This window comes from Mugil cephalus, chromosome 22 (assembly GCF_022458985.1).
Source record: "Mugil cephalus isolate CIBA_MC_2020 chromosome 22, CIBA_Mcephalus_1.1, whole genome shotgun sequence".
Taxonomy (NCBI): Eukaryota; Metazoa; Chordata; class Actinopteri; order Mugiliformes; family Mugilidae; genus Mugil; species Mugil cephalus.
The window spans coordinates 13,828,032-13,854,793 of record NC_061791.1 but is presented as its reverse complement, the minus strand read 5'-3'; the positions used below and the strand labels follow the sequence as shown (position 1 = coordinate 13,854,793).

General features: G+C 41.5%; 1 protein-coding gene across 1 annotated transcript in view; it reads left to right on the top strand.

The window, feature by feature from the left end:
* LOC124999785 (proton myo-inositol cotransporter-like) overlaps positions 1 to 26,762 on the top strand; it is a 76,333-nt gene that overhangs the window by 15,414 nt on the left and 34,157 nt on the right. The window lies entirely within an intron of this gene.

Below are 26,762 nucleotides of genomic sequence, written 5' to 3'. Positions count from 1 at the left end.
TGGAGGCTACAGAGGTAACCTTTCGTACAGTCTTCCAACAGACGCCCACTTGAACTTTAAAGGGAACGACCACAGCTGAATTTACAGTTGCATTCGCCTTTTTCTTCTTCTTTGGGTTATGTGCAAGGCTAAAAGACCGATATACCGATTGTGGGAACAGTAGGACAAGTGGTCGTGCCAAACAAAACTATAAGCAAAACAAAACCAGGCCTAATTGTCCGCTATGTACTATAGAAACAACACAAAGAAAGTCTTGAACAAAACAGTCTTAGATGGCCTCAACAAACTACCGTACTGTTTCTAGACAAGAAACACCCAGACTTAAGTCCACAACCTTCCCTAGATTTATAACCAAATGTAATTCAAAAGACGAAGCAGCAAAACCAACAAAAACATGACTAGTTGGAAGGTCTTGAGAAAACAAGAGAACTGCTGCTCTTATGGTAGCCCTAGATCAGAGATTGGCCAGCTTTAGCCAGTGAGCAGCCCAACATGATCATACGGTTGAGCTCAATCTAAAAGTCTTTATACAATCAGGTTCCCATCCACGTAACACCACGTTTACTGATCTTCCACAATTTTTTTCTTGATTGACATTTCCACCCAGTGACAGTGGATGACATCAAAATCTGTCTGCAAAGATCTGCTTGGCACTGACATAGCACCATGCCGGAGCTCATACAGAGCTCTGGAGAGCAGCTCAATAAAGACTGGTTAATTCCACGGCCCATAATATTAAGATCTCGCATCTGACAGGGCGACCCCTAGCCTCGAAGGCAGCCATCACTTTGATGTCCTTTACCGGGGAGGCTGATTAGACTGTTTATGCTCTCCTCCTGCTGAGCAATGAAGGCCTTACTACTGAACAAGCAATACTGCTCTGTTGCATTCCCATGAGTCCTAGGGTGAATAATGCCACATTATTGCCCATACTGTGTGATTGACAGGTCACTTCTGACGTTGCTGTTGACACAGTTTGAGTTTCTGTCAGCTCTGTGGTCTAAGGTTACTTTTAGTATTCACGATAACCTCAGTATATTGTACAAGCCTGTGAAAGTTGCAGGTTGGCCAAGTTGCTTTGAGACCCGGCTCTTAACACTCAGATTGCGGTAATCCACGTCGAATCGTTTAGTTTTCAAGTAGAGATCTCTGGTCGAAAGGTACCTGCAGGGAAAGTGGAGAAAGATAATGTGACGCCATGGGTAGAAAGTATTTCCTTCTTCACGGTCAATTATCGTGTGATCTGACCTTTGCTCAGTCTCATGGATTCTGCCATTTGATTTGAGCCTGTGTCAGCGTGAGCAGACAGTATCGAATTAGATTTTCAGAGTGATTGCCAACTGGGCTTTAGCAGCCAACATTGTGACAATCAAGAAATTTCTTCACCGTTTATATATGTATAGCATGCTCTACTCTGATCCTGCAAACCTTCACTTGACATCTCTTTTCAACCCTGGCTTAAGACACAATCGAAACTCGATCGTTTAACAAATGACAAATTGCATGTAAACTCCTAAGTAGACATCAGAATTCCATCCCCCAGGTCCAGGGTCAGTCCAAATTATTTTGATCACGTTGCAAATTCTCAGGTAGTCTAGGTAGGTTTAAATTGCGACGAATCATGCTTTTGGATGTGGAGGGCGTGGTTGATCCTTTCCCAATTATGGCCGCTTCTACCGCCAGGAATGCCCAAAGACGAACACGCCAGCACTCCAGTGTCAGAAGTGTGGCAAGTCTTCAAACAGAGACCCAGACGCCAAAATATAAATGAAAGTGAACACCTCAACAGAGAAGACAACAACGAGACAGTCATCAGTTCTAAGCCTCTCAGTCAGGATACCATGGTGCACCGCCAATCGCTTTTAGGTTCTTTCAGGAAACCCAACAAGCCTTTGGTTTGACACGTCTTTCTTCCGTCAATAATTGGTTCTCCAACAACCCGTTATCAGCCAAAGGCTCCAGTCCAGTCAAGTGAAAGAAAACCGGAACAAAACTGATTCCTCCAATTACAGGTAATTATCTGGTCACTACAGACCCCAGTCATGTGAGTTTTCGATTGGCTCAGTCCATAGATGTTCCTAACAAAACTCGCAACTGGTCATATAAAACTGAAGAAGCTACTTGGACGAATGGTGAAACTTCTTCAAGAAAGAAGAAGAATTCTAGTCTTGTTTTTAGTAGTATACAATGACCTGGATGATTGAGAACCTTCACAGACCACCTTTGTTGTCGTACTTTTTCTATAACATTCTCCAGATAAGAGAAGATATAAACATAAAGTTGGGGATGATTTGTACTAATCCAGTTTGTACATAGTAGAAGAGCTATAAGCCACGATATACTATGCTCTGCTTTCCCAGTAACTGCTTTATTGTGAGCCTCTTACTGGCAATGGCTTCCATGCCTATAGGTTGTCCTACAGGACAGTCCATTAACACAGAAGAGAACAAGTGGGGAAAAGACTGCAGGGGCTGTGAAGAGAAGAAGCGGAGAATGAGGAGAAAACTAGGAGCTGAAGAGAGAGAAGAGAGGAGAGGAAATTGGATTCATCATGCAACTAATCAACCCTGACAACAGAGAACACAGTGTGTCTGGAAGGAGTGGCATCCATAGATCCCCTGGGCCAATGGAGCACACGGCGAAGTAGAGGTTTTTATCACACGCTCGCTGGCAAATAATCACATACTGGTGTATAAAAGCAGAAACTCGCACAGGCACCAGAATGTTTCTCTTGCGGGGCTCCGTGTGTGTTTCATTTTCATTTCAGCGTGTCTCCTCCCCTTCACTGTAACTCAGCTGGGCGGTCGTGGCCAGTACGAGCCCAAGCACAGCATGCAGGTGCCTCGCCCTACCTGCTTGTTATCCTCCAGCCAGCGCTTAGTGTTTGGAGTCGATGTGAAATGTGAGTCACGGACTGAACATCCAGACTTGTGGTAATATTGTTGTTTTGCTTGAGTAGTTTGTGTCAATTTTTTTGGCTTCTGCGCAATTCCAATTAGCATGGCTTATAATTGACCGTCTTTTCCTGCAGAGAAGCTGCTATTACTGCGCAGACAGTGTCTTGCGTTTGGTTTGTGGTAAGGCTGCTGGAGATGGGGCTGGAAGACTGAACTGGCAGCATGCCCGTGGCACATTTAAACAGAGACATAATGATTAATATATTCCAGAATGACAGTTGCTTCCCATTGAATTAGCTCGCTATCTCAAGCTGCTTCCCAAGCGTGCTTCGCACCGAAACTTCAGATTCAGGGTGGTGAAGGTCTTAAACTAACCCAAATTAAAACTGACAAATGCAGAATTAAAAACAAGACAACTGGACGTTCCTGGGCAAGTGTTGAGCAAAGGATGTGAATACGTATGTACATGTGATTTATTATTTTTAATAAAATTGCAAAAAAAAAATCACATCATCATTACTAATTTAATCCAATTTTTGTGTTATAGTCGTAACATAACAAAACATAAAAAAGTGAAGCGCTATATTTCTGAATGCGCTACATTTAAATGAATTAAATTTGAATGCAGTTAGTCAAAGATTTCCATTTCTTTGACCTTTATTTGGAAATTGGAAATGTAAAACTGTCTCCTGTGCCATTTGCAGTAGTAACACATTGTAATAGGATCGGTTCAACAAAGTAGCAGAATGCCAAATGTACTTTAAATCCTAAATATGTAGCTATAGTTATATTTTGTTAGCTCACTCTGCAACAGTCTTCAAGATGTTTTAAAACAGATTGAATAAAATCTTCAACCTTTCATTGTAACTAAAAGAAAACGTCACCTATTTCAAGTCCACTGTAGTTGTTTTTTTCCCAAACGCCTTTTCCTTTCACACCATCAGTGCAGTGCTGTGAAGAGACAAACAGCTGCATTTGCTGCTTACTACGAAATCCAAACGGAGGAACCTTTTAATGTGTGACCGCCATCTGTGCCTCGTCATTTCATGGCTGCACCGTTATTACATTTGCAATTTACATGCAGAGGGCCGACATACGACCCGCACGCCGGCCGTCACCAAGCAACAGGGCAGATGAAAACGACAGAGCGAGATCGGTAAAGAAAAGCCTGGCTTAGCTTAGGCTCAGTCGCGACCGGGAGTTGTCAAACACCAGCTGATTGATCCGGGGACGGGGAGCGATTTGAGAACAAGTCCATGAGCCAGATAGGTTCATAGATGTGAGATGAGGCTCTAAGCCCGGCTCAAAGCTACTGTGAATGTGCAATTTTTTTTCTTATTTGTTCAAGCGTGAACCTTTAGATTCACAGATGGTGTCAGTTTTCTCCGCAAACTTGCATCAGACTTTTTGGGAGCGTTCGGGAGAGACGCGAGTCATCCGAACAGCTGACAGCCTGGTTTCTAACAAGGCCACTCTGTCGATATCTGCCATCGATCCACGGAGAACAGTCTCCTCGTTTATAGAAACATGTGACACACGAGTGCTAGTTGTTTGCAGTGTGAAGCCGCGGTAACAGGTGGTAATTTGGTCATTTACAGCAGGCGCAGACGGCCGTAGAAATGCATTTGATAGCTTTGTCTGAAGGTAATGTTTTTATTGATTATGAGCCTTTCATACATTCAGAAATCACTACTACTGTAGTATTATACTCGAGTATCTGACTGTAGTTCCAAAAAGTGCAGCTGATATAAGCTAACGTTAACGCTAGCCCTCCAAAACGATTACACATCAGACAATCAACAAATCAAATCTGACTATATTTTGGAAGCTCATTAGCGTCGATAACAATGCAAATTGTCTCGAGATGCTTCACAGAACCCAGAGCTTAAAATCCCCCAGGCAACAGTGGCAAAGAAAGAATATTTTTTTAACAGGAAGAAACCTTGAGCAGATCCCAACCCCGACTCATCTTTTTAAGGCCGACACTGTATTCATTCCGCCTCTACTGAAGAATGAATACGGTGTATAAACATGGTACAAACAAGAATACAAGATGGAGGTGATGCGTGTTACATGCGAGAGCGACTTTTTTGAATACAAAAAAAAAAGAATAGACTGAGCTAGCATTCAAAATATTCAATGTAGAGATACATAGTGAGTAAACAAAAATACACAAGAGCAGGAGGGCATGAAACTGTTAAAATCTGTTTCCTTTTTTTTTCATCATTTTATTTTAGTGAGGTATTTTATAAATATTGAAATGCTACATTAATCAGTAATTTAAAGGCTATTTTAGGACTTTAATTTAATACCTACAGTAGGTGTCAATAAGCAACAGACAACAGAGCTTGTTCCCTTTCTCTCAGGAAACCTGTTTACACTGTAAAAAAAAATGAAATTCAAGAAAATTAAAGAAAAGTTAAATATCTCAATTTAGAATTTTATTTTTCTGTCTCATTAAAGGTGAATAATCTTGCCTAGCACCAATTGCACTAGGATATCCATGTTCAATGTAACCGGTCTTTATTTGTCCTATTAAATTGAGGAAGGAATTGCATGTGAGGTGCACAATTTGAAGCATATTTAACTTGAATTTCCAATCATACATCTAGGCCATTTTTGCGACTTCTAATGTCTAGATTTCTTTCTGGACGAGTTAAGGGTTTGTTTTACAATGGAGAGAATTCTTAATGTATAAGAGTTTAAGGCCGCAAGTCATAGAATTATGTTTCTTTCTTTATTTGGAAGTCACAATTGTCGTTCTCCTGTACGTTTTGCATTAGTTTAACAAAATAATGTCAAATGTTGGCTGTTACTGTAGTAGTGATAAACAAAAGGGCAGCGGCATGAAACTGTCAATGACAAAAAAATGTAAAAAAAATAACTGTTAAAATCTGTTTTTTGTTATAATATATATGAGGTCGTCTCAGCAGGTTGGAGCATTATACATGTTACTTGTTGAACTACAAGCACTACACACTAGACATGTTGTTGAGGCCAGGACAACAAATGGGAAGAATGCAGCTCCACAGATCAGGAACGCACAGCTCCAGGCCACGAGCACAAAGGAGAATGTTACCCTGTTGCTGAACCAATAAGAGTGAATCTGTAGAAGCAGTCGTGCATTTCCTTTCCTGCTTTTGTGGCATCTGTTGGAATAATGAATGATCCGGCCCACAGATCATGAGAAAATTTCCCTGATCCAATGTCTAATTTCCTGCACGGTGGCTGTCAACAGACGTGATTTAATACAAGTTTAGTATCAGCAGCTGTGTGATATGCAGAAGTAATGAACATGTTGTGCATTCATATTCCTCCACAGCAATCTGTTCTCTTTGAAACGTACGCTCATTAATTCTTATTCTTCTCCACTGAACACGTCCGGTAATGTTAAGTGTTTAGAGGGTTGGTGGAGTTTCTCTGCCATCCAAGTTATAACCAGCTGCACTCGTTGCTTCTCCGGTTTTAATTGACCTTGTCCAAAGGGGTTCAGCTAAGATCTGCGGCTGCCATTTTTGGGAAGTTAAATGTATGTCTTCACGCATTTACATCAAGTACCTTTACATGTATGGACAATATGGACAACATGTCCAAAGCAGTTCTTCCTAATGTAATGTTGAATCTATCAAAAACAAATCAGGCTAAAGCAAGTAGAGCTCCCCCTGGTGGCTGGCTACAGTATAGGTCATAAGCTCCACCCCCTCCATGTTAGTGGATGGGACTTGGGTCAAACCAAAACACTAAAAAACATGTCAAATACTTTTTCAAGGATGGTTTTGTTATCTCGTTAGTTATTTGACAGAAATGGGATGTGATATCACGATGGCCACCAGTTGTCGATGTCGCGGCTCCACGTGGCTCCACTCTCAGACCGAACTGCACAGACTCTGGCTCAAACCTCCAAACCCTTTTTGAGGTGTTTGAACAAATCATTGGCTGCTTTAATGCTTCTGTCAACATCTGAAACTCATCACGTCACTTGATGATTACACCCCGCCCCCCTCGAAATAACGTATTTGTTCCAGCCAGAACCGTTACCATGGTTCTTAGGGGTTAATATTTTTTCATTGAACTGATTGTCAGAAGAGTTGCACCACCCCTCTCAGTGCAATTTCAAATTCCTTCTTATGTGGTCAGCGTGCTCTCATGGAAGTAGTTACCTGAGGCATTTATTTTTTCTGATTATTACTAGAATACGAGCTTCCTCGTAGCCGTCGATTGATATTTCAGTCAGTTTGGTCCTGTTTATCCAGATTATGGTGTTTGTTTTTTTTTGCTCAGAACAGGAGGCTCCATGTAAGATTAGATAAGCTACATAATAAACACACATAATTTGCTTTTTTTGCCCTTCAGCACTTATTAAATCAGTCACTGCAGCCAGTTGTTCTCACGGGAGAAACCTGGATCAGCCTCTAAAGCCCATAATTAACCTTTCCCACGCTGTAACCTTCCCTCGGTCCTTCTAACCAGTGGTCAGTGGCTTCACTCACGGCTCCTGCAAAGATGGTGTTTACCTGTAGCCTTGTGATGTGTGTGTGTGTGTCTGTGTATGCGCGCGAGTTGTCACCTGGAAAAACAAAGGCACGCAGGTTGCCATGGAAACAACACTTCCCACATCCCTTTCTGTTCTCACCTCAGACATTACAGTGATAATAGTGCATATAACCCCCTCACACACTCTCGCTTTCTCCCTCCGTCTCTCTTTTTCGGTCACACACACTGTATGCGCACATAGGCGCACAAAGGCCCAGTGAAATACATTTTTCACGGTATTTGCTAAGTTAAAAAAAAATACATAAATATACTCAACAGGAGCGTAACATTTAAATTTAGGTCAAAACAGATAAATCAAATAAATCAAATCATTTTCATTTCAAGAAATGTTCCAAAAAAACTTACATTTTTGACATAAATACACAAATTAACAGTTTTTTATTGTCTTCGATGTTATGATCAACTAACTTGTTACTGCCTGTGATTGCTTTTTTTGTTTTGTGTTTTTGCTCCATCAAAGATTCAAATTTCCAAGACGTGGTGACGATGCGTTCGCAGTCCCAAGTCAATGAGCTCTGATTACTGTTTTTGGCCGAGAGGTCGGAAGAGGGGGGGAAGGGAGGAATTGGGGTGGAAGGAGAGGAGTCGAGAAGGGCCCGAAGGGAAAAACAAAGTCAAGTGGAAAATGAGGTGTTGGGGCAGCAATTATGATTGAGAAGCAATATTGTGGCAATATTGCAGGCCGGCTCTGTCAGCCATTATATTGCCATTCTTCACGAGCAGCGTTATAGCGGTCTGTATTGAACACATCGATTTCTTTTACAATAACATTTCTTGTTCCAAGCAACACCGAATAGACTCAGATGTAACCTTACAAATACAAAGGGCGTGAGGGATGGAGGCGGCGCCAGACTTTAAATCACTTTATCTGCAGCTGCCTGACACTTCTCCAATTTTTTATTTGTTCTAAAGCTGGGAGGGTTAAAGTTGAACCCCGCCAAGTCGTGTTTGGACGAAATTTAAGGAGTGATTTAGCATTCAGTCAGAAAAATCTGTTCAATTTGTGGTTAGTCACCGTGATAACGTGATGGTTTTTATATAGTGCAGCGGTCTTCAACGTTTTTCAGGACAAGGACCCCCAAACTGATGAGAGATTAAGTAGAGACTCCCTACATACTATATGTGTTCTATATTAAACCCAGTGCTATTTATAAATATACATTATTATCATCATTTTGAATTTTGCTATTCAAATAATACACAGGTTCAAATATTATTATTTTTTTTTATTTCAAACACTTTAAATGTAAAAAATATTTATAAGAAATGTCTAATCAACCAAAGATTTTGTGACCCCCATGTAGTACCTCCATGTAGCCCCTAGGGGTTGCAGACCCCCTGTTGAAGACACATGTACTCATTCACTCACACATTTATTGTTCTGTTCTTAGAATCTGATTGGCCGCTTCATTGCTGGTTTTAAATGTATATTCATCGCTCAGCAGTGTTGAAAAATCCATTCAGTTTAACGTATTGACACATGACGACCATATCAAGTTGTTATTTAACAGTTCCATGTGAACACAAGCAACATTATCCTCCTTTCTAGTTGAGTTTCTGTCCACCTAGAGGAAACAATGTTTGTAACGCCAACATCTATTCTCCTTTTAGCTGTTTTTTCTCTCCATCAATATCTGACAAAAAATATTAAGGTCTGTAGCAACAGTAACCCAGTGCAATGGTTTCTGTTTGTTGTTGGACAATGAGTGGATAGTGGATGGAAAAATCAACACAATCTCAGGGCAGTTCGTGCAATAATAAAATTGCAATAATCAAATCACTCAGAGGACTTTCGCCGGAGACATTGGATTCCCATTTTCGTATAATTCGTTTTTCAGTTATTCTTTTGCATTTGTGCTCACTTGCTTAACAAAACAAAAAAGGGCTTTCAGTGGTTTGGCTTAATATACTTCTGTTCAAATACGTGCACCTTTTTCAAAGTTGTGCTCTAAGTCACAGGAAATAAATGAAATTTTTCATCCAAGCACACGGTTCTGTTCAATTTTGTGACTTTTTCAAAAGGAGCCCATGAGACTGGGCTAGGAAAACAGCTAGTGAGTCAAAATAATATAGTTGCAGGTCACAAAACCAAAATGTTGAGCTAATAGATTCTCCATAGGATTGGAGGAAAGAGATAATCCACAGTGGGTTTATCACAATAAATGATATGTATCACATTATATCGCATTAGAGCAGCTTTAAAGATCAATGCATAGATTTTGAATGTCGCTTCAAACAGAGCTCATGCTCAATCAGAGAAAGCCAGAGGGAAATAAATAAGTTTTGATTTGAATAGGAGAGAAGAGAGAAATCTCTCAGTGACGAACACTTTCGACCTCAATTTTGAGCATTACAATCACTGCATTACGAGGGAAGTAGGCAGGGTGAGTAGGCTTGGATGGCAGAGAAACTTCTAAGTAGGCAAACAGCAGTGGCTTGTAATGGGGATATTGTTTAACGAATGAATACAGCTTCTTTTAAAAATTCTAAAAAAAACATTTTCAGACTGAAGTAGAGACTGTGCTATTATACATAATCACTTCAGTCGATTTGTGTCGAGAATTGAAATGGTGTTAAATCGCTGTCTTTTATATTTATTTATTCATATCAGATTGAAAACAGTTGCTTTTCCCTGTATTTATTTGCAGCCCAAACCAATCCCCTCTTTAGCCCGGTGTTCTGCTGGACTCGTTTCAACTTTCTGTTTCCTTGTAATTAACCAGCACACCGTGTTATCGACAATAGGGCCGGCTGTACTTATGTTCTCGCTTCATTTTATGCGATTATAATCACTGCTTATTCATTTAGGCAGATTTCTAAGGAAGGTTTTTCCGTCACTTCATTCCTGCTCCTCCTTCCCCTGCTGATCTTTAATAATTCACAACACTTTATGAAACTTTACCACTGCTCTGTGTCTGTTTAAATCCACCAGGAAGCCACTTAGCAACATCCTTCAATCATAGCATTTGAGTGAGTTCATTTGAATAAGTTGCAGTCAGCTCACGTCCAAACACCACTTTTCCATTGACGCAAGCTGCTCAAGTAACACTTAATCGAATGTACAAATGCTGCAGGTGTTTGCTGTTTGCTAGTTTACCCTACAAGACTGTATAAACATGGACCGCTATGGAACCACTCCTCAAAAGTGAACCCAAAGCAAGTAGTGCCCCCCCTGGGGACAGACTGCAGCACACGTCAATTTTTTGTAGTTATTATAATGCTGATGCCTACTCAAACGCTTACTAAGTAAGACTCTTGTGAGTTGTATTAGGGAAGGTGCTTGGAACTCATGAATGTAGGTATTCTTAATGGTGTTTCAGAAAATTGTTGAAGACTCATCCTGCACTGGGGGGCGTATGCTAGTTTTGCATCTAATTTTTGTTGATTTTTGTAGTTAACATAATGCTGAGTGTGGGCGGGTCATCAATAATATGGCTCCACGTGGTGCCGCCCGTATCCCCTTGAAAATAACATCAGTTTAGCCGATGCACGGAGTCATCGGCTAAACTGATGTTATAAATAACATCATGGACACATGATACATGTGTCCATATTTATATACAGTCTATGTTGTAAATACACTTTTCTCCTTTTTTTCTGACTTCTTTGGAATTTGCCCAAATATGTTTGCAGGGATGATATGAACAAATATTTTTCGACTAGAAATGACACATTTCTGTCCTTGTAGCCTTCAGCTGTGAACCACTATGAGCTGATGGTCGTCTTAGCAGGGTGGAGGGGAATGAAAAGTCCCAAATGGGAATTTATTAACGGAGCCCGCATTAGTAGAGGATGCAAAGCAAGGCAGGCTGCTGGCGGTGAAAGCAAACACTGGAGATTAGGGAATTATCTTTCTCTCTCTACTTCACTAATTGCTTTCTATCTACTTTGTGCAAAAACAAGTATGAATACATTCAACTTCATATCCTTTGTTCTGTTAAAAATGTACAAACTGGCTGATCTCACTGATCTTCACAGAGTGTTGGTTGGAACTTAAAGGTGGTCAGTGTTCATTTCTTTTTGTTGGAAAGTCAATACGCTTAATGCGCAGTGAGATACTTGGGGATTGCTTGTTTATTGCCAGCAGAATAAAATAAAAATTAAAAAAAAAAACAGGTAAGCTAAAAAGTTCAGAGCTAGAGCTTGAGAAATGTTAAGCAGCTTATAGGCCTTGGAGCAGTTGCTGAGAGAATGGACGGCACGGTAATGGCGTGTTTCACGGAAAAAAAATAATTCATTTCCTATTTAAGCCATTGAAGCAACAAACAGCTTTGAATTCAAACTGTATTGCATTACAAAGATTTATACTGCGTTCATGATTATCAGTTGAATTCGAAGTAGGGGCGAGGAAACGGCTTAGCTTAAAAATTGTAAACAAGGGTAAAGCAAAGACTTCTTGGTGTCTTTGTCTTTTAATCTGTTGTTGTACAACAACCAGAAGACGCTCCTGGAAATTTTTTCTCCAGGACAAGTAAACAGCTTTCACCGTGTGTGGATTGAATCGAATTGGTGACCACGAACGCCTGGGATGGATTGTGCAAACAGATTGTTCATCACATCTCAGGCCTCTCTACAGTGCCACGTTTTTCACCTCAGCATCAAGTGGGTATTTGAAACAGCTTTGCACACTTAGAGCAAACTGAACAACGGGACCTGTAGAAGGATTTTGAATTGTCTGCATCTGAGACTTCAAAGAGGTGTGTTTTCTGCGTTCTGCAGTTTTTCCGCCATGTTATCATCACTCACACTCACAACGGATGAACGACAAAAGAAGATTTTTATCGTCGCCGCTGGAGCTCTTCACCTACACAAATCACAGAGCACGGTTTTCTTGAAATTCGAGGCTGGTAGAACATGTGGCAATCTTCTTACATAGTTGTTGTTTGCGGGGCCTTGGGTTTTTCACATGCTGTGACAGCAGTGAAGCTGTGACTCATCCAGAGATGCCTCATTCAATTAAAACAGGCGTGTTGAATTGTTTTGGTTGCAGTGGCCCCGGTGAGCTCTAAGTGGAATTAACAAGCGCAGTAATGGTTATGACTCAAATGTTCCATCCACATGTGGGTTTATTAGGTCAGTAAATTACCTCTGACAAAATTATTAGCCGAATAGATTTTAATGGGAAACGGAGAAATGAGAAATTCCAATGATATATGTAATAGTGCTTGCCTTTTCTTTTTCCCTCAAGCCCCCTCTGACTCTTTCTGTCTTGTGTATGCATGTGCTTCACTGTGTGTGTGTGTGTGTGTGTGTGTGTGTGTGTTTGTGTGTGTGTGTGTGTGTGTGTGTGTGTGTGTGTGTGTCCCTAAGTAAGACCCTTGTGAGTTGCATTAGGGCAGGTGTGCAGCTGGAAACTCATGAATCTCAATATCTTATTGGATTAATTGCCAGCGTACTTAAAAATGGCTCCACGTACTTTAGTTCTGGTCAAAATACTATGAAGTCATCAACGAAGGGATATTTTCCATCTCAAATAATATGCAACCTATGCCCTGTATGTAGCAGAACTGTAGGCAAAAGCTGAAGTTTGCATGGTTTTGGCGACAATGGCTGTGTTATATTAAAGTCCTCATGAAATCAAATTTGTCAACTTTCCCCCTCTAAAATTGTTGATGACTCATCCTGCACTTGGGGGCGTGTGGGGTTCCATGGTGTAATGGTTAGCACTCTGGACTCTGAATCCAGCGATCCGAGTTCAGATCTCAGTGGGACCTAGTTTTTGTGAATTTCCTGTAGACATGAATAAAGTATCTATCTAATCTAATCTACTCTGATCATAATTTTTCAAGATTTCCAATTCCCTGCGCCTCCTTCACCAGCAACACTATTGGCTTCACCAACAAACTAGACTTTTCTCTGATTCATATGTCCAACTGGATTTATTTACGTAGCAACAACGGCCGATGCTAATGAGCTGAACTATTTCGCAGAAAATTGAGAAGCTTAAATATAGAAAACATGAGATTGCTACACGAGAGTACCACATCTTGAACTCCAAACTCTACTGAGCAAAGCTACATTTGCTAATACAATAAGCGAGACATGTCCACACCCACCTGCCATGATGGATTTTGTCATGACTAGAATGTAAAATTAATCTGCGCAAAAAAATCAACAAAAAACTTTCTTGTTACATAATACAAATTCCAAAAGTCTGTGCATTTCCTGGAGTGACTATGAAGTATGAGGGATTCATTTCATCATGAATCTTGCTGAACCATCTACGCACCGGGCCACTTCAGATCGTCTCTGAAGAAGTGGGGCCATGACCTGGATGACTCACGTGACCTCAAATTAAACTTTATGCACACAATCAAGAGGAGACACGTGGGCACATACAGCAAATGTTTCTTTAACTTTATCACCTAGAATGTAGGAGGAGAGTCGGCACTAATTGGAGTTTTCATCAGAGCAGCACAATTTTCTGGTTGCCTTCAGGAGACAATTCTCTTCCACTCACATTTGTTTCTCTCTCCCACATTTAAATGCCTTTGGTGCTCTCACATCACTGAGCAACCATTATAAAAGGTATGATAAGAAGTTCCAAAGGAGTATTTCACTCTGGCTGTTATCTGGCTGTTACAGCCTGCATCTCTCCCCATGAAACAAACTTTACGTTATTCTCCTCGAATCGTTTTTTTTTTTTTTTTCTCTCCTCATCTGCAACTTTCTTTCACTTTACGCTTATTGTTCAGAATATTATCTCTGCTTGAATGGCTCAATCAGACATCGATTTGTTTACTTAATATTCTTCAAGAGGTTTTGTTTTGTGCAAATCTCTCTCGGTACGTCGGGAACCATTTGCCTTTCCGACACGTAGTTCAATTGTTCGATGTGAGCGTCACCTAAGACCCACTCATTCAGTCTCAAGGCTGCTCAGGCAAGAGGTGCAAGTGACTCACTCAGAGAGGAGGCGGAGTTGGAAAAGATTTTGACAAGATCAAATGTGAGAAGTTTTTTGCCACTTAACTCCTATTGCTTCCCGGTGAGCAGTTTGAAACAGACAAGGGATTTATCTAAATTTATGACTGCAGCAGTGTCGGTGTAGTCAACTCTCACGCTCAAACTTCTCCTCGGTTGCTTTTTTTTTTTTTTTTTTTCCTGCATATGAAGTTTTTCAAGAGCGATATTACTTTTTGCTACCTGGAGTTATTGTGGATGCCAATTTAGATGTTCCCAGATGTGCGCTGTTTCCGTAAGTCACAAACACGGTGTATTCATCTGTGCTGTCTCACTTATTTGAAATATCTAAAGCAGCATGTTAAGGTGGCGCGGCAGTGAAAGCACCGGCGGATTAAATATGACTGTCAGCGCTCGACTTCTGTTTCCAATGACAACAGATCACATTTTCCCTCGTGTCTCTCCTCTCACCTCTTCTTAACAGAGTGTTCGTATGCCTTCTCCCTTTGACCTTTTTGTTTCCTTTATCAAGCATTTTTACTTTCCTTCCATTGTCTTTTCTTTGCCATTGCCTGTCTTTCTTTCATCCGCTTTCCTTTGCTGTTGTTGCTGTTCCTCTTTTTTTTCTTCCCTTTCCTTGCTATTCCTTACCTTCCTTTTCTTTTCTTTTTCTACCCTCCACATTTCCCTCACTTTCTTTTCAGTCCCTCCCCATTAAAATTCCTCTCCCCTGTTTTCCTACCCCTCTTTCCCTTTCCACCCCTTCACCTTTTCTTAACCCGTTCTTCCCCCCGTCTTCCCTTTATTTGAACCTAGCCTCTTCAGCCAAAGCTCACCAATTAAACTCTGTCTGTGCAGGAGATCACATTCAGATCACATGTCACCCGGCAGGTAGGAAGGTCACCGCTGCTCCTTTTGGAATGCAGGTCTCACTTTGCCGCCCAACAGGCTCTCGACCAATTAGTCTGTGATGTCGCCGACGGCCCTGCTTTCGCGAGTCATGTTTGCCGCTGCTCGTCTTCCACACAGATCGAGTCCACTGCCTGCATTTAAAACACACGCCATCTGTCTAGTGATTGATTTTTGACTCGAGTAGAATGAAACTGAGCAATCATGTCATTCTTTGTAAAAGCAATGGGGAAGGAAATATGAAAGCAGTAGCTTTCATTAGTGTTTTCCATGAGATTCCATTTTCTGTCTTAATAAAAGGCCCTAATTATGATTAGGTGGTATGTAATAATCCGGATGTTTGAATTAGCGACGAACTTTGGCACACTGTGTCGTTATAGCAGCACTAAACATACGCTGTTGAGAAACCTAATGAGACTTAGTTTTTCTGAAATCTCTCATAGAGATGAATAAAGTATCAATCTAATCTAATCTAAGTTTCAAGATTTTCAATTCCCTGCCTCCTGCCTCCTTCACCAGCAACACTATTGGCTTTGACTCAAGGCTGGAACATTACCAAACAGAACAAACTAGACTTTTCTCTGACTTTCTCTGTCCAACTGGATTTATTTACGTAGCAACAATGGTCGATGCTAATGAGCTGAACTATTTCGCCAAAAAAACCCCGAAAAAGCTTAAATATAGAAAACATGAGATTGCTACATGAGAGTACCACATCTTCAACTCCAAACTCTACTGAGCGAAGCTATGCAGCAAACATTTGCTAATACAACAAGTGAGACAAGTCCACACTCACCTGCCATGGTGGATTTTGTCATGACTCCAATGTAAAATTAACACAAAAACTACAAAAAAAATCAACAAAAAAACTTTCTTGTTACATAATACAAATTCCAAAAGTCTCTGCATTTCGTCAAGTATGAGGGATGCATTTGCAATCCGCTGTTAATGATCATTTCATTAGACGCAGCACACTTGTCTGTTTCAGTGTGAGGTCTGCAGATAAATCACTGATTGCTTAACAGTGATGGAGGAGATTCTACTGTGATGATGGGTTACTGCACGTGATGAATTATAGGCACTATGAATAGCCACAACTGCGTGGAAGCATCACATGTGATGGTGTTTCTACATCCAGTTATGGATAGTTGTGGAAATAGAAACTTGTATATGTGGAACTGTTTTCACCATGTCCGAGATGGAATTCTATTCACGAATGTGTGTAACATTAAATGAAGTGAATAAATATAATTTATAGGAAACGACTGACTTTCAGTCTAACTTTACTGGGTAGCGCTTATGAAGTTAAGCTAGTTAACGTTAAGTCTGGAGTAATTTCCAACTCTATTTAAATCATTTTAATTCTCTGGTCTGGTCTAAAAAAAATCAAGAGCATCGGATTTAAAAAAGTGACGCCGAAAGGGAGCAAATTCCCGTAGACTCTGTTGTTAAAAACCTCAACTTTACACCAATGTTAAACAAAAGATGATTTTTATGTCTCACTAGTTTATTTTACTATTCACGACAACTGTACAGGGGGTGAATTTTTTTCCGTCTTACTCATTTAACTTTCATTATGGTTTAAAATTCTGCATAATTAAGGGCGTTCCCGCTTTGAGTGACAGGTTAGGGTTAGGGTTAGGGCCTTAGCTAACAGGTAGCGGAAAGTTGGGTGGGTGGGTCTCAACATCCAGGCTGCTTTAGCTCCGCCCCAACATGACCCCCATGTCCATATTTGGAGTATCCGAGTGTGGGCGGAGTTAATGTCATCCAACATGGCGACCGCGGGCTCCACCCACTTTGGGCTTCATTTTCCAGGTTCAGAATCCAGGGTCACAGGGTTGTCCATAGTTTATACAGTCAACGTTTGAAACGTGTGAAAACATTTCATACATACAACACATTTTCTCGCGTTGTGTCTGGCAACTATTGTGTGATTGGTCAGGCGTGGTGGGGGGCGTGGTTTATGCCCTTTGTGAGCTCCCAGATGCTGGTATTGCAGTGTGACCGCTAATCTCTCCTGGGTAGAGATCGGCATAGTGTGTGCTGGTGTGCTGAATGAACTACCTGATCCGACAGACACAGTCGTCAAAACATCATCTGACATTTGAAAATAATAAGAAAAGTGCCCCTCATTGTCCGTCTCTCATGTGTCCATGTGGTAGGGCCCTATGAAGATAGACTGACACTCGAGTGTCTCGTGAAGTATAAATTACCAGGCTAGAACAAACTTTGTTCTTGTTCTCGCAGGAGTGATAACAAATTTCTCATTCCCAGGGCTGCTTGTACAAGTAACACGTTTTAATTTCATGTCTACAATGCACACAACCTGAACCCCTGCTGAAATGAAATCTCTCAATAATTTCTGTCTGTGACAACACTCAGAGGATTGATACGGTCTCTCATGACACAGAAGTCTGTATATTAGTCATGCAATTGTATCATTGCTTATGTTTTTTTTATTATGGATACTGGTGAAGACTTTTTATTTTGGCCCCGCCTCTGACTTGGCTTCTATCACGTCTACGTTGAGCTGGCTCAATGGACCACAGCTGATTGCTCTGAAGGACAGCAGTGTCAAAATTCTGACTTATGAAGGAAGAAGAATAGTTTACATTTAGATTTTTTTTCCTGATTTGTAGTTAAATGAGCACTTGAAAATTCAGTCGCGGCTTTTCTAAAATAACAGGTAGAATCTCCCAACAGGAATGAGACTTTAAAGGAGATTTTCTTTTGTTTGCCATTCCTGCTGTTACGTAAGATGGAGAGTCCAAGTCCAATAGAGAGATGTAGGAGTCTACGTTTGGCTCGGCAGCCGTTGGGTTTACTCTGCAGCTGAGTGACAAGGGATGATGATCAGTGCTCAGGGCAATTTTCATGTACGGTCATATGAGAAATTACTAGGTTCGTCTACGGACCAGTTCACCATTATAAAACCTTAGAACGCGTTTTTACAATATGTGGTCAGATAAATTAGTGTGGAGGTATAGGTATATGGTGACTAATAAGGAACATGCCTACCTCCACCTATGTGCGTATAAGACTCTAGAAGGGAAAGTTTGACATTTTGAGACTGAAGCATTTTCAGATTTGACTGGATTCAGGTCAGAACACCACATCCCTGTCACACATTACAGCACACCAGAGGACGCTGTCTGTGTCAGACCTGTTCTCGTCCGCTGGGAAGGATCTGTCTGGTTTTGGCGAGGCGCTGCGCTTGGCAAGAGTGAGCATGAAGCAACAACGCGCAACCGGTTCATACTTTTCTCATGAGTAACCAAGTCTAGCCGCTCCTCGAATTTGCCCGACGTTGTCAGCGTCAACCTTTATCAACTGGTGTAAATGCCCCTTCATCTCCCTCTCCCTCGGAACCAAATATTGCGGCGCTTGCATGATGGGAATGTCTTCAACCCTGCTCACTCACGGTGAATTCCCCTGACAGTTACCTGCTCTGCTCACACAAGGGCTCAATCAGACACTTCACAGGCTTCGTACCGCGGTGCCGGCTGAGTAAAGTCCATGTAACGTACCGTCTGACTGCGTTCCCGTGTAAAGCTCCTCTGGGTGATGTCAAGATTCTGGGCTGGTTCTGGGCTACAGCGCATGTGAAAACAGCTTCATCATTCCTAATTGAGTCTCAATTAATGCATGCGGAGACTTAAAAAACGCATCCATTAGTCTCCTTAAACCTCCTCGGTTCAAGCTGTGCCTTTTAAGCGCCAGCGAATCTAAAAAAGTCTTATTATTAGTTTTTTTTTAGGCTAACTGCTTCCAACAACACATGTCAACAACACCGAAGGCTTTGCGGCTTTGCGCCGTGCAGCAGAATGAGCAGCGAGGAAAAACATTGACAAGCAGCAAAACGAAAAGCGCTCCTCCGTCCATGCCCCTCCACCGCTCCGTCCCCCCTGTAGGTTTTAAGCAGCTTATTAATAATTGAGCAAGGAGAGTTGTGCGATGGCAGATCCATCATGATTCTCCCCCCCCTGCTCCTGTCACAGGCCCTGCACGGACAGATGGGTGGTGAACCAAACTCTTTTCCCCTCATTACTACTGTGTTTCTTTGGGAGGGGAGGGGGCACAGGCATTTAAAAATGTGATAATGACGTTGTGCCGGCACACATAGGGCAGGATGTATGAATGAAGAAGAAGAATTTGGATGCGTCTAGCACAAAAATACATATCTGTGTGTGTGTGTGTCCGGCTCTACTGCAGAATAATAAGCTATGAAATGAAAAGTGTGCGTGCACCCTTACATGTTTCCCTCTCTCCGTCTCACACACGCACACATATTCACCCACACATCTCGCCGTTTCTCTCGTCCCTCAGGACTAACTACCCACCAGTCAAACAATCGCCGACGATTCTTGCATAACCGCCGTTGTAATACGCAACCGGCGCTGGACGGGTGGGGTCTGCCCATTAAGCTGTCATCTATAGAGGCAGGAAATTACCTCCGTTCACGAAATGAATGATCGCGATATACCTCCTTTTTTTTTTTCTCTCCTCGTCTAATGATGGGCAGCACGTTGGCTGGAGAAGCAAGTCTGATCGCTGAATAATACAAGTCTCGGTTGGAGCGAGACGGACTTTAAAAATGCATACGCCTCTGTGTCGTGTCCTCGCCTCAACTTCAGGTAGCGCTGTGCCGTCGCCGCCGTGAGCACGCTCTGGGTTACATAAGGCGGCTCGCTCTTTAACGGTTTTATGACCGAAGTGAGGAAAAGTTATGGTCTGGATAGATGGAGATCTCTTCTGCTGCCTTTCCCTCCGTCTCTCTTACCGCGTCGGTACGGCAACAGGTTAGAGAAATTGACTGAAACATGAGCGACTGAGAGGAAAACCCGAAAGCGGCCTCTCGTGCTCTATTGATTCTCTGATGCGATTAGTTTCAAATTGGAGAGACGGGGGTTTGTTGACTCTCGTAGCGAGTCTCTGAAGCTTCCCGAAACACGGTGAGCTTAAGCTGTGACGGCAGCTCCCTTCGGTTGAAAGTTTTCTCTTTGTAATGTTCAAGGCCTCGCTGCCTTTCAGTGCTAAACTGGCAGTCGCCAAGATTTTCATTTGAATAAATCCAAAGAGCGAATGGCCCAATCAAGAAAGTATTGTGACATTAATAAATGTACATTGTTATGAATTGGCTGTCTAAGGCTGTCTGGCTGGGAAAATAACTGCTGTATTTAGTTACTGTTAATACGATTTTATAAACAGATATCTTGATGTAATGCAGAATAATCAACAATAACTTTAGAGATTGTCTCTAGACAAACTGAATATTTGCTACTCCTGCGGATTCCCATTAAAACCTTTAGAATAAAGTTCAGGACAGGAAATTCAAAGTGTTTTATTGCTTATGACCAGACGGTCGTCATCATTTTTGAACGTAATGGAACAAGACGGAACAGCCGCAGTGATCTGTTAGATGAAGACCTGCGCAACTTATAGAGATAAGATAACCAACTCCTTTTACTGTCCTGTTGTAGCATCAAATCAAATCAGATCACACTTGCTTAAAAGAATTATATATATATAAAAAAAATGGTCAGCTATTACCCTAGTCTATTATTTGTTTTGCTCCATTCGGGACTCTGTTACCTTTAGTACAGAGGGTATGCATTGACGTCACTTCTGCCCAGGGCCACGCCTCCTGAGTGACACAATCATGGCTAAATGTAGCAGTAAACACAGCGAGAAAAATGTGAATTATCATCAAATAAAGGACAATTGGACCAATTGGACCAAATAACAAATGGTCCACAAACATTGACATGTGGCCAGAAATGATCCTGATATTTATATGGGTCTGATTTCATTGCCGGGAAAATACATAACACTAAATTATGACATTTTGGTCCTTTATACAACACAGATCCAAGTGCTTTGCACTAGACTACCCCCTTATTTGGAAAAGAGGATTAGTTTCAGTTAGTTTCATCAGTTTTAGTTCATTTCAGTTATGATAAATGTGGCTAAATAAAAGATGCTAACACTAAAAGCCGTACTGATTAGTAACATTAGACTTTTGTAAGTCTGTTGGTTCAGTCAATTGCACAACAGGGCTTTCCCATTTTTTTTATTCAGTTTTACAGTTAAGACGCTATTAAAGCCAATGATTCAAGCTAATACGACTGATTTCCATTCTCAACTGTCACTTTTTGCTGTAACCACGGAGACTTCCGCTCACTGTGGTGTCATGTTCATACCCTCTATTAAACCAACCAAGTGAACAGACCAACTACTAAAATATTTCACAAAAAAAGTGAAAATTGGAGCCAGTCAACTTGGTCAAATTGAAACTGTCCAATGAACTTATTCCCTCATCATTTATTTGGCTTTGCGACAAATAGTGGAAACGAGAAGGGCATCTTCAAATCCAGGTTTTGAGCAACTATCTGCCGACCGTTCTGATGGAAGGAGATTGGAGTGAAATAAAGCGGTTTAATTTTAGAGTGAACGCAGACGAGGGAATAGAAGGAGTCATAAATTTCAGTCTAGAAGGAAGAAGCAGATGGCGGTTTTAGCTGGTGTGCAAACAAGCGCTTGTCAACATATTTGTAATCGAGGTTCTTATTTCTGTGGAAGAGCTGCTTCTCTTTAGCTATAAGTTCTAAGGAGACAGATTTTTTATTTTCTTTCTTGGGTCAAGGTCTGGTTTTCAAACTTCGGGGATATTGTGCCATATTTAAAAATGCTTGTAGCCAATCTTTGTGGTCGCGCACCGAGCTGGGTGAAGCCAGATTGAGAAATGTCGCCTGAATCAGCATCAGTTAAGGCGGAGAATTAAAGTCACACGCCCGAATCTGCAACTGAGGTTGCAGGTAATGTACTGTGGATCTGTTTTTTTTTTTTTTGTTTGTTTTTTTTAAGAAAAAAGATGAAGAAAAAATGCAATGAAATAGGGATTAAGTGTTCATGGCTTGTACTATCTTTCCTGGCAGCGATACAGAAGTGTGTAATGCTTATTCGCCTTAGATTCCAGGTGAAGATATCGGTATTTGCAGAAGCGCTTATCTTCCAGGAGTCTTGTATTAAATTAGAAATAGGCAGATTTTTTTCAAACATACTGAATGCGTGAAGGACAAACTCAAAATTCATATTAGGTCATGATTACAAAATCTGCAGCTAAATACTTATGGATCCTTTGGGGTTTGCACCTGTTTATTTGTGTCTAAATAATTAATAGCAATTCGGCTATGCTACTATGATGCTGATAAGATATATTAATGTTGAATTAGTGAAAGCTCCTTTGCCACAGTTTTTTTTTCTTTCCTGTGTCCGCTCTCGTGTGTGTGTGACTGCATCTATCCAGCCATCTCTCCATCCATCTGCCCGTCTGGTGCTCGGCTCCTGGCAACCGCTGGCCCCTCTGTGCCCTTAGATAAACACAGCTGCTACCCTGCGTCTGCAGACATGAGTCTAGGCCGCTGACGAGATCTGATCAGCTCCACTTAAAATGCTGTCCCTCCCTAACGCGGCTGCACCTGAGTGATTCGCAATTACCCGGGAAAGAGCCAATCAAGGCGGTCGCTTTCCAAAAAACATTATTTTTAGATCCCGACTGTCTGTTTGTTGGACGGGGACGCTTTTCCACCCGTCGCCTGTAGCTTTTACACGGTGTTATCAAAACAACACACGCATGCCAGTGATTCCTCGGGCTGGATATCGCTACCAATTTCCTGAATCGATTGAGGATTAAAAAGCTTCTGTCGCTTTTTAAATCTCCCTCACACGCGGATTAATCGTCTCGCAAGACCCAAGTGAAAGTTCTAGAGAGGGGACACAGAAAGTAGCATCTTTCAAATGAAGACGGATTCAAATCGGATGACCTGTTTTGTTTTTAAAGTCGACTGCAGTGCACCGCCGGGCCACACACCCACAAATCTGGATTCCCATTTGTGCACCAAAGCGCCATGACTGTCACTTCAGTGATCCATCCAAAAGTTATTAGCTCGCATCTCACCACATTCTGGCCAAGTTTTGTCCCATCCTTCTGATAACTGATACTTTCTATTTAGAGTCATCCACTCATTGATAAAATGACACTAAGGCAGTAGGTCTTCAACGTTTTTCAGGCCCCCAAACTTATGGAGAGATTAATTAGGGACCCTCTACCTATTATGTGTACTATATTAAACTCTATTTCTATATTAAACTTTAAAGAAATTTACATTTTGGGGTGGAAATTAAAAAAACAAAACAAAAAAATGTCGATCAACCAAAGATTTTGCGACCCCCCTGCAGTGTTCGGCAGGGGGTTCCCCAGGCGCACTAAGGATAACGAGGGCAAGCCAGGATCTTGTCAGCCAGTTTCCCTGACTACTACTGTAGTTTTTGTGAAGAACCAAAAGTATATTTACTACATGTATATACATAAATATAGTATGTTTGGCTTGTTTCCCAGGTTGGGAACCATATATATAAGATATCTCACAAGAACTGTCTCGCTTCCTTACAATCACAGCATCCTTTTATTTTTTTTATTTTTTTTTCCTTCCCTCCTCCACTTTTCAACATACCACGTCTTCACTTGGCGGTTATAATTACGGGTTGCTAAAGGAACAAAGGGAACATAAATAAATCCTTCCTCAAGTGCCTCCACTGCTGGAAAAATAAACGCCAGTGAGCCTCCTTATCTCACAGACTGTTTGTAAAGAGCTTAAGGACAACCCCGGCTTTGGTTTTAAAATGAAATCTAAAAGACACAGAAGTCTGTACTGGAACTGAAGCTGGAGTCTGTGAAAATGACTTAAGTGGCCAATTCAAACGTGGATCTCGATTAGAACTTGTAATTTGGGAACTCGCTCAGATTGTCACACCACGGCGATTGCACATCTCCTTGCACAATTCCTAGCATGTGTTGCGTTTCATATTGAGTATCATCTTTCCGCCGCTTTTATTTTAAAACTGTTCATCTTGATCGACACCCAGAAGGCAGCTCGGCGCTTCCGCAGACGGCTTTTTGCGAGGTGAGATCCCATCCCCAGTCCTGACCTCCTGTTCTTGACTGAGTGGGGTGTGACATGTCATGATCCGACCCTGTCGAGGGAGCGGGGGAGAGAGCCGAAGAGCGGAATGAAGAGCAGAAGTGTGTCGGGGGAAATAATTAGAAGGAGGAGGGCTGCAGATTGCCTCACTCAGACCTCATTCCTTGATTGCAGCCCTCTCGGTTACATAAGCCCGTTTCTCCAGCCACTTTCTTCCCCAGGACATGGTGATTGGATTGGATGCAAAAGGCTACTCCAGTCCACCTTAAAAGCAAGGCCGCTCGTCTTTAAAAACCCGACTTCTGTCTTTATTATTATTCCTGTGCTTCCATTCCATTCCTCTCAGGCCTTCTCTGTCGTCTAGATTGGCCATTATTCAACAGGAGCTTTTCCCCTTCCTGATACTATTGGCCTTGTGTTGACACATGGATAGAAATATATTCCACTGATTTACAGAGGATTTACAAGTCAGCCCTGAGAACGGACGCCCGCCAGTGTGCCTGGAAAGCGAGCTGCCTCTCGCCGACTCTTTGTTCCCCCTCTTCCGACTTTAACTCCCAGCAAGCCGCGGCGCGTGTTTGAAATGTGGATAAAAAGGAACACGCGACGGGGCTAACGGCGCTAAACGGGCGCTAATTGGCCGCGGGGGTCTTTATGCAGGGACGCTGAGGTCTTTCCCCAAAGCAGGTAGCCAAGAAAAAGAGCTAATTGGCGAGGTTCCTTCAGCGGATATCAAAGAGGAGGAGATGAAGTCGACATGGTTCTGGTTAAATTCACATCTCGAGCTTCTCCGGTTCACTACACAAATAATATCGCATTGCCCCCTTAGAGTGACACTATTAGTATTTGCCTGATTTGAATGATAAGAAATCAGAGAAGATCTGTGCAGGTAGAGCGAGTGGACAAGTCATCTCAGAGCCTGTGTGGGTAGACTGACATAAGAGAGGATGCTGCTGAGGTGCTGTTTAGCATTCAGTGCTCATTTCTCATAGGATGCATTATATCACACTATATATTTTTGTACGTTGAGCCATGATCTGAGCCGGAGTCGTTTGGTATTTCAGGCTGAAGTGTTGGTGACAGTGGAATCGCAGTATAGACCAGATTCAAGTGAAGCAGATGCAACTGGAAGAGTTGAATGTGGGAAAACTAACATGCAATTACTGCGATGCTATGAGACTTAATCACTGCGCTTGTGGCTTACTGGTAGCCCGCTGGCTTGTTTTTCATTGCCATGCCTCTTTTTCAATATCTCATCTGATTAAATTACAGCAGGGTGGTGTTCAACTGAGGAAATGAAGCTTTGTGTTTCGTGAGTCTGCACATGCGAGTGGATTTCACAGTGTTTTCAAGCCCCCCTTACTTACACTGTTTGTTCGACGTGAGTCTGTGTGCAAAGAGACACGTAAACCAAGAAGGAAAAGGAATATTTGTGTTTGTGTGATTGATTGTATGTGTATGTGTGTTTGGCCAAGTGGATTTAGCCGTTCAGCCATCAGCTCTGAGCTCCCCTGGTAGATGACTTAGGTCCATGAATCCTGATTTCCCTGTCGGCTAATCAGATAAGAGTCGTCTGGTCTGGTCTCTGGAGATCAACCAATCACACTCCACCAGGTTAGCACCATGGAGATGGCTCGTAAACGCATCGCTTCCTCTTCATTGTCTGACGAGTGATCTGCTTCATATTAAGCAGTGAATGGAAAAAGGGGAACTGACATGGCGGGAACCAAATTTTGAGATGAAATGCCAGTAAAGTTGTCTAAAGGATGCAGATTACCTCACCGAGGCACGGTCTCGGAGTAAGATTCAATACCCAAAGAGAAGTAATACAATTTAAAATTTCATTTTCTTAAAATTAAACCCACAAGCAAAACATTACAATGATGAAAGTGATAAGCTGAGACTGAGATAGCCATTTAGCATAGAAGGTTTTAGTAAAAGTCAGGCCTGTGGTGGACAACATGCAACTTTATTTAAGTAAAAGAACCACAATAGTCAATAGGGAAATTGTTGATTCCATTTTAATTGTGCCATGAATTATATATATGTGAAGTACCATTTAATCTTGTGTGAAATTTCTCAGTAAACTACATTTCTTGCTTCACACCGTATATATCCGTCTATGCACATTTAACGTTGTTTTTCAAAAACTGTATTAAAACTATTGAAATAAGTGACTATCCATAGCAAAAGTACATATTTTCTTTCTTGTAATTAAACAATTTTAGAACAAACTGCAACTTTCTTGTCTTGCAGTGTCGCAAAATGTTTGGTTGATTAAACATTTTTTTATACATTTTCCCCCACAAATTTAAATTTCTTTAACATTAACGTGAATCCAACATATTTTAGTAAAGGGATAAGGCAGTAAATGTTATCTTTCAGTCAGCACATGCTGCAATATTATGGCCACCCTACTGTTACTGTTTGAAATTAAAAAAAATATATATTTGAATAGCTTAACACTGAATGCAAAAAGATGATGATAATGTATATTTATAAGTAGCAGTAGACCTAG